Genomic DNA, 6,000 nt, shown 5'->3' on the forward strand with positions numbered 1-6,000 from the left:
GGTTTTGTCTCACCAGGGGTGATGGTCGGATTCGTGTTTATCGTCAAAGGAATGAGCGTTACACCGAGGCCTGTACTCTGGAGCGGGATCGATTTGGAGGTGGAGGGTCCGTCATGGGGCGGTGTGTCACAGCATCTTCGGACTGAGCTTGTTGTCATTGCAGGCAATCTCAACGCTGTGCATTACAGGGAAGACATCCTCCTACCTCATGTGGTACCCTTCCTGCAGGCTCATCCTAACATGACCCTCCAGCATGACAATGGCACCAGCCATACTGCTCGTTCTGTGCGTGATTTCCTGCAAGACAGGAATGTCAGTGATGTGCCATGGTCAGCGAAGATCCCAGATCTCAATCCCGTTGAGCACGTCTGGGACCTGTTGGATCGGAGGATGAGGTCTAGGGCCATTCCCCCCAGAAATGTCTTGGAACTTGCAGGTGCCTTGGTGGAAGAGTGGGGTTACATCTCACAGCAAGAACTGGCAAATCTGGTGCAGTCCTTGAGGAGGAGATGCACTGTAGTACTTAATGCAGCTGGTGGCCACACCAGATACAGCCTGTTACTTTGATTTTGACCCCCCCCCCCTTTGTTCAGGGACACATTATTAAATTTCACATGTCTGTGGAACTTGTTCAGTTTATGTCTCAGTTGTTGAATCTTGTTATGTTCATACAAATATTTACACATGTTAAGTTTGCTGAAAATAAACACAGTTGTCAGTGAGAGGTTTCTTTTTTTGCTGAGTTTATTTTACAAAGTCTTAACAGATGCGTTTGTTTGGGTGGTCAAAAATCCCACTAGAGACGCTCAAGAGATGATAGATGACTTCAACGATGAGGATGTGATCTCAATTTTGTCCCCCCACATGGTAGACCTGTCCGCCCTGTCACCCTCGACCCCCAGACTCAGATCTACCCCCAGACCCAGCCAAGCCACAAGCCCCAGCCACCAGTCCAGGCCTGTCACTGGCCTGCTCCCCATGTCTATCACTGGATGATGGATGGGGTGGGAGGTCTTGACCCCAACTCCCCAGAGTTCACAGATCTCATCAGTCCCGCAGACACCTCCAACTGACGAAAGACAATGTCCCAAAATCATGTCTTTAAAGGGGGAAAATCTGAAGAAAAAAAACAGACACTGGTCTTCATCTAAATGTGATGATAGTACAAACGGTGAGGTCATGTTTTTACCATATGTATATTAAATAAATAATTCAGCAATTAATTAATTTGATGTAGCATGTCATCTTACATTTAGGAGCATAGCCTGGGTGAGCTATAATCCTGGAGGTCTGGGAACATTTAAGTGTAAAACACCTATTTTCAGCCATACACCTGGCCCACCAGGTAAGATGGGGTGTCTAACAGTAGACTCCTATAAGTCTATTAAGCTACAAGAAGTCAGAGAACACAGCCAGACAGTCTACAGCCGCCACCATCTGACGGAGGAGGAATCTCCGCTTCTCCCTTCGGTCCTGTGTCACTACGACGGCGAGATAGATTGATCTGCTAAAAAGACACAGAGAAATAAATAAATAAACGATGCACAATAGCGTCAAGCTTCAACCCACTGACACTGAGCATAGATCACTGTTATTTCCCGCTTTTGCAAAAATATCTAATTCCCCTTATTTAATCAAGAGACTCCTTCGCCTTAGGCCGAGAACCACTGTGCCCATCCGTCCCGCTCGCCACCCTCAGCCGTGACTTACGACGCCGCTGGCTTTATGAGTACCTGTTTCATTTTCTTGTCTCTGCTCTGACACCTAAAGTGATAGGAATTTTATGCTTTTGATAACTATATGAGTTTCGCTTTGGCCTGGGATTCATGGCCCTGTCAGCGGTCGATAAATAACGGCTAGCAACATGGCTTCCAGGAGGAGACATCCACAAGATGGGATTTGGCTGTGGAGGCAGGGAGGAGCGGGGAGGGAAACACATGGGTCTATGGAGAGGAGGGAGGATGGGAAGAAGAAAATATATCAAATAAGCTTGGATCATACTAAAGGTCGTGTCAACATGAGGTGAAGTGCATATGTTGTCTTTTGTCATCTCTTCGGAATTCTTTCATATAAACATGTTGAGAATGTCGTAAAGTGATGTCATGCGCTGACACAGTGCAATGCAACCCACGAGGCACACAGAGAACTGACGTACAGGTCACACAGTACATGCACTGCATACACATAAAAATTGTGCAGAGAAATTGAGAGTTTTGCTTGGGAGCTATGGGTGTAACAGTATTACAGTAACAAATGCTGACGATCATTTTTAGGATTATTCCATGAAACAGTACCTTCCTTGAACCAATGTTCATGGACAAATGCCATTGAAGCAGTACTTGACTTTGCCTGAAATAGGTGCTGGTACTCATTTTGGGTGCCGGTACTGTTTACTTTCGGTGCAGGAGCTCCACAATACGTTTTAGTTCAAATTCTTTGAGAGGTGCCGGAGATCAAGCAGAATACAATGTTAGTTTACAGTAGTCAGCTCTGGTGAGCTCCTGCCCAAGTCAAGCACTTACATTGCTGTAAGATTTGACCATGACTGGTGTTGTCATAGGGATGTTGTATTATTTGTGTTTTTTGTTAGCTAAGTGTATGTGCCTTTTAAGATGTGTATGTGCCTTTAAGAAAAATGTGGTCATAACAATGTGTATAATAAAGTCATGACTGAGCCAGCAGGCTTCCTGTCTGTGTTAATTTGTGGTTTATGACACTACTAACGTTTATCTTTTGGAGTGATCGCAGGTTAGATCATGTCTAGATAATAGCAGTAGAAGAAGTGGAACTGAAAAGTGGGATTTGAGAACATACAGGCAGTGCATGGCACCGCGGGTGGATTTGAAAGGGAGTCTTGCAGAAAGAGTTGTGTAAATTCACTCCAACCTATTCTTACCCCTCTCCCTCCCTCACAACCATCCTCCACTCTACCCTCACCCGCTCCCCTTCCCTCGACCCCTCGGGAACCTCATTTCAATCTGTCCCGGCTGTAAAATGTGTGAGAAAGTAATACACCAAAAATGCTCATATGCATATGAAAAATCATCCTGTGAATGGGAGCCTGGGATTAGGACAGGATAGATTTATACTAAGCTTTACACATTCCATTGACACATTTGCAGTTTCTGCATTGTTGCCTAAGACCTCCAGGTTACTTAGGCGATGACATTAAACTGGGTGAAAATGGCCTATGTGCGATAAATTCAAACAAAGTTGACGCACTGCACCCAGCGAGTATATCTAAAGAGTGGGGAGGAAATGTCAAGCATTTCAAAAGGAACCTGCTGTAAACTGTATTTATGGAGACTATAACGAATCTCTCCCTGGCAAAAGGTCTTTGTTGGAAACCCTGCTGGTCCTCACTGAGTGAATATTATGAGGAGTTGGGTTGAAAAGAGGGAGGGAGCTGGTGTGCGTGCGTACATGCAAGTGTGTTTGTGCCCACACATGCATATGTGTGTGTGTCTATGCGTGCGAGTGTGTGTGTGTGTGGTGTCACGATGGGGATTCAAAATGAAGAAGAAAAGAGAAGGTTGAGACAAGAATTCACCGCTAAAGGGGTGTGAACTGGCACTGCCACTTGGCTTGAGCACAATGCATGGAGGGCTGGCATGGCCCAAAGGCCCCGTGACACAAGCAGTAGCTGCCTGATCCGAGTCCACACCACAGAGGTGCCACAGAAAGAGAAGGGTGGAGGAAATCACAGGAACCAAGGGGAAATTGAGACAGACTTGTGTTGCAGGTGTTGAGATAATAGACTAACAAATTATGTAATTGTTGTAGCATTTGGGGAGGAGGGGTCTCCCTCAGATGGGGGGGGATCAAAAATCTGGAGGGACACACTCACACAAAAACACACTTGGTGAGACACAACACACACGCATAAACACACACACACAGTCAGTCACATTTACAAACCCTACCCTAAATTACTCAGAAACATGAGTAGTCCATATTAGTCCATGAGTAGGCCTATCCATATTCTCCAGTGAGAGTGTGTGGAGGATACATTTGGAACATCACACTTTTAAAAGCATGAGCTTGAACTCCCCTGGGTCATTTTCTGCTCTGGTCTTAATTGAGAGTGTTCTGGAAAAATCATTACTATATTAATGATTTAACACAAAGTAACTACCTGCTTTTTCCAAGAGGAAAGGGAGATTTGCTTCCAATCAATACCCATGCACACTCATTATAAGGAGAAAGTTATAGTAATTAGGCAGACACCAATAACTTTTAATGATCTTTGTTTTTAATTGGATATTATCGGGTTGCACAGTCTCTGTGTTTATGCCCAAATGTGAGATAATAGTGAGGGGAGTAGCAGATTAAAGAAAAGTGGCACCTGCACCGTTTTACCTTAGCAAGAACAGTAGCATGGCTGATACGCTCTACTGTGCAACCAGGAGGCTGGATGCATGAGCCTCTCATTATAGCCACTCTTATTTCTACCTTTCCCTCGACTCTCTTTCTTTCTCCCTCTCTCCCCCTCCCGTTTGCCCTCTCTCTTTCTAATGATGTTTCAAATGTCTATACTGGCACTTAGTGGCACTGTAACTCTTGTGGAACTATGCACTTCTTTGTATCTCATTGGAAGGAACAGAAAAGCAACAACATCGACAACAACACAAGGTATATCTAAAACTTATCACAAAATACCAAAACACTGATACACTGGAGACTGATCAGGTAATTTTCAATCTCCAACTGTCACTCAAAGGACACCATTTATATATCACAGTCGTAAGTCTTCCCACAATAAGAACTTAAGAGCCATAACAGCCCCCAATCACCCCCGAATCATCGCTGACTCTCAGAGACAGCCAGTCTTTGTCTGTTAGAGAGGAGCAGAGAGGTGCTCATCCCCCCCCCCCCCGCAATGAAAGAGAAATATGAATATGAATGAAAATCTAAAATGAAGGACTGATGAATGGCCATCTGTTAGCTCGTTCAGGGGAAGTGGATTACTCAAAGCAAAGCAGGGAGCGAGTGACTGAGAGAGTCTGAGAGTCGGGGGGATAGAGAGAGCCCAGGAATGCCAGGCTGGCACTCCAGCGCCACTCTGAAAAAGTGAGCCAAGAGCCCTCCTCCTGATGCCCCGCATTCCCTCATCCCTCCCCTCTTCCTCTCCTCCCTTATATCTCCTCTGCTCTCAGAGAGACACTGTGGCAGATTGTAGACTCAATTACTCCCCTGTCAGGTGATTATCCGGGTGGTCTTCTTAATGTAATCTTCTGTTCACATTTCAATTATTATCTTCCGTTACCATATTTCAATTATGGTCGCCATGGCGAAACAAGCTGCGTATTCAAATCACCCAATCACCTCGTCGTCGCCGTCTTCCCAGAACAATGTCAACTGTTAAAGAACCGACCGCCAGCTGAAGGCAATTATGCCATGTTTTCAGAGCCAATTATGATGGCTCTCTCGGCGGCGGTTATGCCACGAGCAGGGGAGTGTTCAGGAAAATGTTAATGACAATATGCTTGTGGTCCAATATAGCATGCCACCCCCCAGCCACCCCCTCCCTTTAATGCCATCTCGGAGTGAGTCCACGGTGGGGACCATTAAACCTGATAGGAGCACATTATGGCCCTTCTCAAGGGCCACACTGGGAGGACTGGGAGAGTCTCACTGGGAGATGCTGGGCAGAGCAGAGCGGGGATGGTAGTCATCTCCCCCACATGTTCTTCTAGCTGCAGCCTGGCAAGAAGGAGGGAGAGGTGGGCTCAGTGGGCTGGTCCTCCTAACAACCTCACTGCACAGGGGACATACCCATGCTGCCACAAGCCTCAGAGAGAGAGAGAGAGAGAGATAGATAGAGAGATAGAGAGAGAGAGAGAGAGAGAGAGAGAGAGAGAGAGAGAGAGAGAGAGAGAGAGAGAGAGAGAGAGAGAGAGAGAGAGAGAGAGAGAGAGAGAGAGAGAGAGAGAGAGAGAGAGAGAGAGAGAGAGAGAGAGAGAGAGAGAGAGAGAGAGAGAGAGAGAGAGAGAGGGATAG

This window comes from Salvelinus namaycush, chromosome 5, assembly GCF_016432855.1.
Source record: "Salvelinus namaycush isolate Seneca chromosome 5, SaNama_1.0, whole genome shotgun sequence".
Lineage (NCBI taxonomy): Eukaryota > Metazoa > Chordata > Actinopteri > Salmoniformes > Salmonidae > Salvelinus > Salvelinus namaycush.